Source organism: Panthera onca, chromosome F2 (genome assembly GCF_046562875.1).
Source record: "Panthera onca isolate mPanOnc1 chromosome F2, mPanOnc1 haplotype 2, whole genome shotgun sequence".
Taxonomy (NCBI): Eukaryota; Metazoa; Chordata; class Mammalia; order Carnivora; family Felidae; genus Panthera; species Panthera onca.
In genome coordinates, this window is record NC_138356.1 from 42,213,877 (window position 1) to 42,225,633 (window position 11,757).

At 43.4% G+C, this 11,757-nt stretch overlaps 1 pseudogene; it reads right to left on the bottom strand.

The window, feature by feature from the left end:
* The window catches only part of LOC132664655 (large ribosomal subunit protein eL32 pseudogene), a 29,294-nt pseudogene extending 18,390 nt beyond the window's left edge, over positions 1–10,904 (bottom strand).
* Positions 10,905–11,757: the final 853 nt, after the last annotated feature.

The following is an 11,757-nucleotide window of genomic DNA, read 5'->3' on the forward strand; positions in this document are numbered from 1 at the left end:
GGGCTTCCATGTTCCCTGTCCTCAGGAGGCTGTAAATAAAACTGACAACTATAGGCATTTGGACAACTATTGAATGGAACACACTGTCAAATGCACAATAAGGAAGACTCCTTTACTAAGTTCTACTAAGTGCCTGGCTCTGTTTTAGGCATTTTATGTAATTGAATATTTAAATCTCAATTCAGTTAGGTAGATACTGTTATTACCATTGTATTAAAAATTTTAAATGTTTCATTTTTGAGTTAGTGCACATGGGAGGGACAGAGAGAGAGGGGGACAGAAGATCTGAAGTGGGCTCTGTGCTGACAGCAGAGAGCCCACCCATGAACCGTGAGATCATGACCTGAGCCAAAGTTGGATGCTCAACCAACTGAGCCACCCAGGCATCTGCTATTACCATATTAAAAATGAGGAAATTAAGGCTCAGAGAAGACAACTCAGCTCTCAAGAAACAGGGTCAGAATCCAAAATTGGCTCTGACTCCAGGGTCCTTGCTCTTGGTTCTCCCTCTGAGTGGCTCTTGGCTCTGTTTGTGGGCTTTCTCACCCCCCATTCATCCCCAGATGGCTCTTCCATAGTGGAGAGACTTTCTGTCACAAGTAGGTTTAGCTATAGTAGCTACAGTCCTGTAGCTGTCAAGGTGACTTAAGTTCTCAACTGGGCTACAAATGCTTCACTAAGTACGGGTGCTTGGCCCAGGACAGTCTGATGCATGGTAAATGACCCATCACTTACAAGCTCCTTCAGGATGCAGACTTCCTGAGGGATTCAGCATAAGACAAGGAGCTAGGCTGCCCTGAGAACCTTATCCTGATTATTTTACAGTAAAGTGTACTAAGATTCTGGTTATAGGGAAGGAGAAACCACTTGACAAAAATGGACCAAAACCTTTAAGTCTAAAAATGGCCATATATTGAGAGGTACTAGATTGTTCTCAGATTTTCAACCTCCCTTGGCTTTTTGCTTCTAACTCAATATATTTTCAATACCTTTGCCAACCTTAGTAAATTACATTTACTAATGTAAATGCCATTCAACCTGTGAACTAATTGTGTAGGAGCAAAATGAAGTTGAAGACGGACTTGTAACCTATGCTTCCTCAGCCCACTTCTGTGTGTGCCTAAGTTGTAGGGTTTAGCCTGTCTCCCTTATGCTGGCTGTTTGAATAGTGTAACCTTGGTGATGAATTCCAGATGTTGAACTATGTAGTGCTTCAGGAGTTTAGATGTTGTAGTTCTGAGTGAATAAATGTATTTTTTTTTCTTGTGATTAAAAGGCTAAACAGCAGGTCATGCGTACCTATGCATGCAAAAGGATATTTGTATTTTTGATCAGGTGAAATGCACCTGGGGACTGTAAATATCACAGATTGGTGTAATGTGATTGAACCTAAAAGTCTAAATGGCTCAAAAGACCAACTCTAGACATTCTTTTTCCTTTTTCCCCAACCACAGTTCTTCACTCCCCTTCTGTTCCCTCTTTGCCTCTTCCACTCCCCCTCTCTCCTGTTCCTCCCTCTTTCTTTTTGCCTTAGTGGATCACTCATCCATTAGTAATGAACCTAGATCATCAGGGTGATGTGAGAATTGTCTTCAAGTCTCAGAAGAAAACCAAACTATTAGAGTTTATTGGAAGGTTTTTTGGGAAGCGTTTTAGTAGAGATCACAATCTTTAGATTCCTGTAGAAGTCTGGAGTTAACACCTTTTAGAGGATGGGTTTTCTCTAATAGTGGTTTTATGATTAGTATTTTGGGGAGGTGTTTGGGATGGAAGAACTTTTCCCATGACTTCTTACATCTGGTAAAGGAAACTCCACTAGCTAGAGGGATATTCCTGGCCTCCTGGCCCACTGGTTGGAGAAAGAATGATGCAAAGTGGCCTAGCTGGCTAAGCCTTCTCTCTGGGAGGTATTGGATATATCTGTTACCTTGCTTGTTATGGTATCACAGGTGTTTGCATATGTCCAGACTCCTCAGATTGTATACTTTGAATGTGTAGTTTTTTTTTTTTTTTGTTTAAAAAGCTGGAATAAAGGGGAAAATTACTGGAAAAAAAATTCTACCAAAGGGCACAGTCATATTTGTCTCTTTGTTCAGAATTATCAACCTCATGCCTAATTTGATTTTTTTTCTTAACCCCTAGAAGCTAGAGTTTTTTGTCATTTCATTTCATTCATTTGTTCATTCAGAAATCTTCATTACTGTGCTGAATGAATGAATAAATTGGGAACAACACAAATGATACATGGTTGAGCCCTTTTCTTCTGTCTGGTAGGGAAGAAAAATAAATAAGCCAAGAACTGGTATAAGGTGTGATAAGTGTTCTAGAGGGGAATGTTGTATGTACCATGGCTGAGCAAAGGAGAAGGCAGAATATATGAATGGGATGGTTGTGGAATGTGAGTATGACTTAGCCTGATCAAGTGGGGAAGCAGGAGGAAATTCCAAGAGTCCAGAACAGCGTGGGAAAGAACACTATGAGAAGAAATGACCTCCATCATTCAAGTAAAGTGAGGGAATCCTGATTGGCTGAGGAGGGCTGGAGTTGAATAAAGTATTAGTGGGGGAGATGAGCATGCTTGACAGTCTCTACATACCCCATGGTAGCATTACCATACCCATCATAACTTCTTATTTACTTGTCTAGCACCCCTCCAGACAGAAAGTTCTTTGGGGGAAGACATTGTATCTCTTTGAGCACTGTGTGAAACCAGCATGAAGCACAGTGCTTGGCATGTGGTGGGGAGACTCAACTACTTAATGGATGATTGGATGAAGGAGGAAGGTGAGAACAGCATGTAGCAGGTATAGTTACCGGGTGGTTTCCACACCATGCCAGTCACACCTTAACTCCTTTCACTCAATCTTGGGTCAGTCACCCTCTCAGACTTGCACCCAGAATGCTTTCCTGGTGGCTGCCAGCCTTTTTCCATCATTTGTTGCCTGAGCCATCCTGCTGCCTTCTCCAGAGTCAGCTTTTTTGGTTGAGTCAGTTCCTGCCAGACTCCCTTTGCCCTCTAGAGACTGTCTGGTCAAGGCTTCCTTTCCCTATAATCCTCCCTGGTGTCCCACCTGTGAGGTATAACACTGACCTTTCATTTTTTTTTTGACTTAATATTAGTGCTCACATCGTATTACTTTCATTCTTCTCAGTGTTTTACCAAATACTTATTCACTATAGAATTATGTCATCAGAAGTTTCATATTCTTTAGAATATGTATTTTATGAGGACAGGGATTCCTGACTTTTCCCTTCCTGAGTATCAAGTGTCTAGTACAGTACCTGACATGCTCAATAAACACTTATAGAGCGAATGAATGTCACATACTTGTAGAGAACTCCAGGTGTATTGCACATATTGTGGTAGTTGCATGTTATGCTCTTTTTGTCTCTCTGTGGCAAGATTTTGAGCATAAGAAACATAAGGCAAGACTCTATTCTCTTGGATTTGATATTGAGGGATTGTCGGTTTTATTTTTATGGCTCATGTGGTAACTCTTGAATTTCTCTTTAAGCAGTCTCCACGTTATCCAAGCACAAGATTGCTATGCTGTGATCCTGCAGCCGCTGAGGCTGACAGCCTTCTGGGCCACACCCCCTTTTTTGAGATGGCTGATGTCAGTCCCAGCATGAGGCAATCTCTTAATTCCAGCTGCTGACCACTGGGGTTTTCCTTAGGTGTGCATGCCAACTCTCCTGGTTGAGTGCCCTCTAATATATAATTAATGATGACTCTCAGCAGTTCACATTTTCAGAAGCCTTTCTAGGCATGATCTCACCACCAAGCTGTGATGCCTCACTGCCATGGGGCTCCATGTGGGCCCAGGGGAGGTCTCTCAGTCCAGCCAGTCTGCAGATTTGGTGTTCAGTAATGTTACGAGGTGGGGAGTGTGCCTGGATCCAGCCACGCATTCCCACCCTGCCCCCCACCGCCCCTCCCCCCCCAATGTAAAGCATATAACATTGATTTCCTATGGAGACGAAGTATCTACTGGATATGAGGCAAGTTTTCAATAACCTAAGAGCCTCCAAATACTGAATCTTAATTAAGGTGACCAACCGTTCATGTTGCCCAGGATTAAAGGGTTTTCTGGGAAGTGAGACTTGCGTTGCTGAAACCAGTTTAGGGAAAACTAGGATGGTTGATCACTCTAATCCTAATAGAGATTAAAATTAGAGAATGCAATTGGTCCTTGAATGGAAGAAAGCTGCATAAAGAGAGCAGGTCTAGCCTGATTTATCCCTTGGATGAAAACTGAGGGTGGTTTTGGTAACCCCTTGAACCTGCAATTGGTGTCAGAAGTGAGCAATCTTGTGGGTTGACTGTGCCCCTCTAATACTGTATAGTTAGCAAGCTCTTGCTCTTGGACTAAATTGTTTGCATCATAAGAAGCATTGGAACCAGGAACTGAACATCTGTTAAGCTCAGCACCTTAGTTTGGGTTGACCCAGAGACAGATCCTGAATAAGGATTTAAGTACAAGTGGTTTATCTGGGAGGTGAAGGAAAGCAATGGTAAGGAAAGAGAGAAGGAAGAGAAGGTGGCCAGTAAAAGACACCTTAGTAAGCTGGTTACTTGCTCTGGGGAGCTTAGTCTTCAATCTCTTCCACTAGAGCAGAGTTTCTTACACTTGATGCTATTGCCATTTCGGGCTGGGTAATTCTTTGTTAGGGGGCTTTCCTGAGAATTGTAGGGTATTTAACAGCATCCTGGTCTCCATTGATAGATGTCATGGCACTCCTTTCCCCCCAGTTCTGACAACCAAAAATGTCTGCAGACATTGTCAAATGCCCTCCTCGGGTACAAAATTGCCTGGTTGATAACCAGTGTTCTAGCACACACACTCAGAGTTATCCCATGTAGAGGTTGAGGGAGTTGGAGTATCTACGCACTAATTTTTCATTTTTTCAGGGCTGCTGAGGAAGGCTTCGGATAAAGCTGGCCATTTGTGGTTGGCTAGTGCACATGAAGTGGTATGAAGGATCTGAGCAGGGCACTGACAGTATCGGCTTCTATCTCCTATATTCTGTCTCTGCAGGCCAGTTTTTTCTCCATTTAGTGGAATCTGACTTCTGACCACGCCTAGCTGCACATATGAATCCTATCAGTCTTTAAATCCTAATTCCAAATTCCCAGGACAGATGATCTGAGTTGCCAAATTTGGGTCAGATGTTCAATCTGGCTAATCAGCTATGACCATATAGTACAAATACGGTTTTTGAGGGGCCCACTCCTGTTTCCGTTCAGTACAAGTGGGCAGCATGAGGAGATTGGATATTGTGTATAGCTGGGTTGAAGCAGGGATGGGCAATTATTTCAGCAAACACGTATCAGGCGTCTCCTATGTACAAGGCTATTTGAAGGGTACACAGACGAATGACTTGTCAGAATGCCCAAAATGTGTGAACAGAATACACAGTTTAAAAACAGAATCTATGCCTCTGGGGATGACATGGTAGGAAACGCTTTCTTTCACTGATACCTAGGTGAGTGAGTGTGCTGAGAGCCAGAGGAAAAGCTGAGGTAATTGTCACTCCATGTGTATACTCCATGGTGAACAAAATGGATGTCTTTTAAAAAGATTCAAGAAAAGATTCATTTTGAGCTGGGGGTGGGGGGGAGGGAGGGAGGGAGGGAGGGAGAGAGAATTAGTGAATGAATAATGAGTGGGGGAGGGGCAGAGAAGGAGAGAGAGCATCCTAAGCAGGCTCTGCACTGTGAGCTGAGTCTGATGGAGGGCTCGATTCCACGACAGTGAGATCATGACCTGAGCTGAAATTGAATGGAATGTTTAACTGACAGAGCCATTCAGGTGCCCCCAAATGGACATTTCGATGGGCTGGGGCAATTTTCTACCTAGACCCCAAGATGAATTTAGAGCTCATGACCAAATTCTCTCAGGCCTTCTCTTCTAGGGGAAGGTTGTGTGGTCTGGTATTAGGTTGACTGCCAGGGCAAAGAAGGTGGGGTGGGGAAGAAATGTCTGTGTAGGATAGCCTATTGTCTCTTTTCTGTCTGTAATAAGGCAGGGGCACGGGGAGTGCTGACTGCCAGCCCTTCTCATCGCCAGCCTCATTCTTTTTTCAGTGCAATTAAAGACACAACCAAATCAGGAACAGAATGATTCCTTGTTAGACTCTGGTGTGAGGGGCTCTTCACCCTTAGCAAGGCTGTTTGCTTGGCAAGTGCAGAGGGGTTGAATTGTCCTATACCCTGTGAGTCTTTCAGATTTCACATGGGGACAGCAGTATATGTTTGGCAGAGTAAGGACCTTGGTTTTTACTTGGAACGTGTGTTTATTGGGAGTGACTTTCTGGAGGGTCTGACAGAGGTTATGCGGGTTTGGGCATAGCCCCTCCAGGTAGCTTAATGCCATATACAACCCAAGGAGACACCAGCCATGTGGGTTGCAGTGTGACATTGCCTCTGGGACAGTGGCTCTGCCAGTTCATGCCTAGTTCCTTTACAGAGAACCGCTTGCCAAAATGTGATGGTGCTTCTGCCCTGTTGTACCTCTTAGTTTCTTCTGGTCATTTCCCAGGCCTGACTGTGGTGGGGGAAGGTGAACCATTGTTTAACCTGGGTCCTCCTGAACTCTTGGAGGACAGCTGATTTGTTTGTGGTGGTTGTCATCCCAAACCTTGAGGCTTCATTTGGGTAGGAGGCCATTAGCTTTGAAATCCATGTCTACATTTGTGCTGAGGTCACTTCCTGAGGGCTGCTCCTAGCCTATGGAGACTGAGGCAGGCCTATTTATGGGGTGGGTGGGGGGACATATATATCCTCTGGAGGCCAACCTTGGCTCTTGAGCTCACTGATGGCCTTGCCAAACCTTCTGTAGGCTACTCAGCCACCTTGGAAGCTTGCACCTACCCTCTCCTCCCTCTTGAGACATGCCCAGTGATCTGAGCACTCTCCAGCTTTATCCAGCTCCTCCCCATTTCATCTCTGTAAAGGTACTTCTCCTAATACAGGCCTTGCACATGTAATCCTATCTTGGTATCTGCTTCTCAGTGGGCCAGACCAACACTGATCACTCTGTAATTTACAGTTTGAACTGAGGTACTAATGGAGTGAAAGAAAAAAATGATAAAAAAAAAATAACAGTAGTAAACTGGAGCTGGCCTAGAGAGACCTAAGCAAAATTTTTGAAGAAAACCTGATTGCTTTGATGGAGATTCCTCAATATGCAAGTAAAGCTGATACCTGATACTTTGCTTGCTGAATATGAAAAATGAGAACTCAACCCATTTAATTCTATAAAATGACCAGTTTAGTTAAACTAACATTTGTAGAGTGACTCTTGTGTGCCAAGAAAGAGGCTGGGCATAGGAAGGTGAATGAGACGTGGTCTCTGCCCTCATGTGGCTTGTGATCTAGAGGGGAAGATCCACGTGTTTTGATAGTTTTACTGAAATAGGATTCGTGTAAGATAGAGTTGGCAATGGGACTGACTCTGCTGTATAAAGATAGGAACCAGTTCCCTCCCTCCCCCCCAATTCCTAGTACCTTCCTAGGAGGCAGTGTTGACACTGGGGGAAGGACTTGGGCAAACTTCGGAGGCCTGGTTTATGCCAGGGGAGGAGTGAGAGGGGTAGCCAGTGATAAAAGTAAGGCAAGTGAGACGTGTGTTCTAGCTCTAGGATAAAGTGCTATGGATCCCTAGCACTTCTCTTTTCTTTTAAATTAGCAAGAAAGGCTGTGTCCCCTTCCTCCCATACATGGGTGGAAAAACAGCTTTGTAATGCACACAGTGACTAGACTGAAGATGTGTTTTCTGAGGAATTCCTGTCATATGTACAAGTATACAGAAGCAAATCAACCAAGCCCTTGTGTGCCCTCCAAGGCAGCTTGCATTTAGCAAATACTGGCGAATAAAGCCTACTCAGACAAGCAGGTAGGTAATCGGCTTCCTCTGGGCTCTCTTTACAACACCTCTCCTGTGAAGCAGCTGGTGCTACCAGGTTTTCTGGCAAAGGTGCTCTTTCTACAAGTGGGGCTAGGAAGGAGCACAGTGAAATGAAAAAACAAAACAAAACTTGAACAAAAATCACTTGAATAAACAGATGCCTGCTTTACCCCTCTAGCCTTTTTCTTGGCCTCATGATGCCTGACAAAAATCGAGCCGAAAGTGATGGCTGGGCTAAGATGAGGCCAGCAATATGTCACCTGATCATGCCGAGACCCCAGGGGATGGAAAAGGCATTTAGCTCTAAGCTCAGCCATGGTTGCTGCAGTAAGACAAGAGTCTTGTAGCTCTGGCAGCTCCTCCTCCTCCTTTCTTTTTTTTTTAATATATGAAATTTATTGTTAAATTGGTTTCCATATAACACCCAGTGCTCATCCCAAAAGATGCCCTCTTCAATGCCCATCACCTACCCTTCCCTCCCTCCAACCCCCCCCCCCCCCCCCCCCCCAATCAACCCTCAGTTTGTTCTCAGTTTTTAAGAGTCTCTTATGCTTTGGCTCTCTCCCACTCTAACCTCTTTTTTTTTTTTTTTTTTCCTTCCCCTCCCCCATGAGTTTCTGTTAAGTTTCTCAGGATCCACATAAGAGTGAAACCATAAGGTATCTGTCTTTCTCTTTATGGCATATTTCACTTAGCATCACACTCTCCAGTTCCATCCACGTTGCTACAAAGGGCCATATTTCATTCTTTCTCATTGCCACGTAGTACTCCATTGTGTATCTAAACCACAATTTCTTTATCCTCCTCCTTTCCACATGATTCAGTTTCATGCCATTTGCAATTGTGAGACAAAAGAATGTTCCAAATTCCAGGCCCCCATCCTGAAGCACCCTTGGTAAGCCCAGGGAAGGAAGCTCAGCAACCTCACACATTCTGCTCGCCATGGGCAGCCAGTGGTGAGGTTTGAGGGATAGAGCCATTCCTCATTTTCAGCTTTTAACCCCAATGGGTAGGAAATCTCTTGAACTTGAAAACAAAGTTTTATGCTTTTAGGGAAAAATGTTGAAATGGCAAAAACTTCTTAAAGCCTGGGGTTTATTTTTCTGTGCTGCATAGGAGATCACAGCATTGGCATCCATAGCTGTAGTCTGTGAAAAAGTGCTAGACGTTGTCTGTACATAGCATATTTGCCTTATCCATGGGGTGAAAAGCAACAAGCATCTCAGAAAACTTCAAAGCCCACTTGCATGTTTGCTCAGAACCATTATCGCTTGCCACCTGTTGTATCATAGATTGCACTTTTCATCACTTTGGTGCTGGCTTTCACCTACAAGCCTTTCCAGTGCATGTGGCCTGGCTTCTGGGGCCTAAGCTTGTGTTGTCACAATTGGGCAGAGCTTTATGCAGGAATGCAGTGACTCTGGAGTGTGTGTGCACCTTGATAGCAAAGGGGGATTAAAAGACAATACTTTTAGTCTTTTAATCTGTGGCCCAAAGATACCTTAACATGGGGTCGTAGCTTGTCTTGTAGGAGCCTATGTCAAAATGAAATAGTACCATATTGTCATGATGGCACTTTGATTTCATTTGGATGGGTCATCTGAGCACCAAAGGGTTTTAGATTCTACCTAAACAGTTCTAGTGTAGTGCCAGCAGGGTGAAGCCATAGATCAGGTGAGGATGTGAGTGAGAAGCAACAAAAGAGAGATAGGGAATATAGGTTGCCCTTTCAAAATTATTTCTAGCTAATGGGAGGAGATCCAAAAGGTAGAAGATAGGTGTGTGGGGGGGAAATAGAAGAAAGTGTTGTGTTTTTTCCTTCAGTTCTCTTTCTTAAGAAGAGAGTGATAGGGGGCTAATGGTGGAAAGTGAGCATTGATGGGATGTCTTTATTTCACTTCCTTCTCTTTCCCCTTTCTCTTCCTTTGCATCTATTTCTTCCATTCTTCCTAGTTAGCCAATCAACCTTGGTCAGGAAGAGGGTATAGTGTGGTAAGAAATTATTTGCAAAAAAGGAAGATCATTTGCTATTTACTATTCATAGACCCTGTCTTCTAAAGAGGACAGATTCTATTAGGTAATGCCTCTTGTTTACCAGAAGAATCACGAGTGTGAGGATTCATGATTAGGGAATCCAGGAGAGAGCTAAATTGCTGGGGGTGACAAAAGGGGCTGGGAATTAGGAATTTCCAGGAGGCAGTGAAGACTGAGATGGTAAGTCTCAAAAATCTGCATGGAAAAAATGTCAAGAGGAATAATTCAGACTGGGTCTTTAGAAGGAAACATTGATCTAGTCTGGATTTTTATTAAATTTCACTGGGTAATGTGTGATCTAACCTATTCCTTCATATTCCCATTAGATTTTCAGCAAAAATCTGCATTAAGTGCTAATACTTGGCAGAATGGGATTTGCTTTTAAGAGCTATGGTGAAGTGCCAAATCCAACTTCAGGAAAGAATAGAGGATATTTGTTGTGTTCTGGAGGATGCTTTTGGCTACAAGTGACAGGGAAGCCAGCAAGCTGTGATCAAACCAAAGTATGATTTATTATCTGTTTAGCACATTGGAGACAGGTGGTTTCAAGACTGGTTGAACACCTCTAGTATGCCCTGATGCTGGCTTAGCATCTCTGGAATTTTCTTGATCTGTCCCTCCTGGTTGGAAGATGATGATGTCGTTCTAGTCATCAAGGCTTGGACTTGAAAGAATGAGTCCTTCTTTTCTTATTAGGGAGGAAAAGTCTTTTGCAGAGGACTCCCAACAGATGTTCCTATGTTTCTCATTGACCAACAGTAGGTCATTGGACTCCTCTAGCTGCAAGGGAGGCTTGGGGAACATCTGGTTTTTCTTAGTCTCTGTAGTGGGATTGAGCAAGAGGTGACTGAGAATGGTGATGGCATAGCCACTGCTGTGTGTGTGCAGGTGTTTGCAGGCACTGTAGGTCCTTAGAGGAGATGCTTGCACAAAGGCGGCTATGAAAGATTTCCTCTGCATTTTTCATAAAAATGGGCTTCTTTTCCTCTTTTTCCAGTATCTGCTTCCTTTATAGGATCGCCTCTGGTGATATTGGGAGATATTTGTTTGTATCCTGGTCCTTACACAGTGAATTTCAGAAAAACTCATTTTCTTTCTTTCCCTGGTGGAGTATATGTCACCTAATTCTGAGGAGACACAGCACATATTTCAGGGTACAGATCAGACTGGACCCCAGCAGGGTACTGAATGAGCAGGAGTCCATGGCTAACCCAGATTTAAGGAGCTTGGTTTTGTGATTGTATATTGCTAAAGCACCAGGGGCCCAGCTTTTAAATAAGAATTTCCTATACCTGGCTTTGTTTTTTTGTATGTTTGTTTTTTGTTTTTTGTTTTTTTTCTTCTTTCTTTGTTTTGTTAAAAGAAGTGACATTAATATGACTTTTGTAAGGGGAAAAAAAAATCAGATTTCCTGGAGTCTGTCTTGCCTATAGGAGGCTGTTAGCTGCATGTATCTTTTAAAGAAGACCAGTTGCTGATAATAAAAAGGCATTTAACAGGACACTCTGAAGAATGGCTTCCAGACCCTAGAAGATTGAGTGCTGTGTTTAATGGTCACCTTCAGAAATCACTGGTTTATGTTCTTTCGATGTATCTGTTAACCCTGAACTTCAGTGAGTCACATAATTCTTGCAGCCTTTCCACTCCTGCTGGGTGAATGTAAATCTTGCTGAGAATGACCTCTCTATCTTTTGGCCTGTTCCCAACCTTCTGTGGGCAGCATGGAAGCACATATCCACTCTTGTCTTCTGAGCATTTCCTTTTCTTCTGAGAGATGAGGCACATCTCTCTGGTACAGAGAGCCAATAATTTA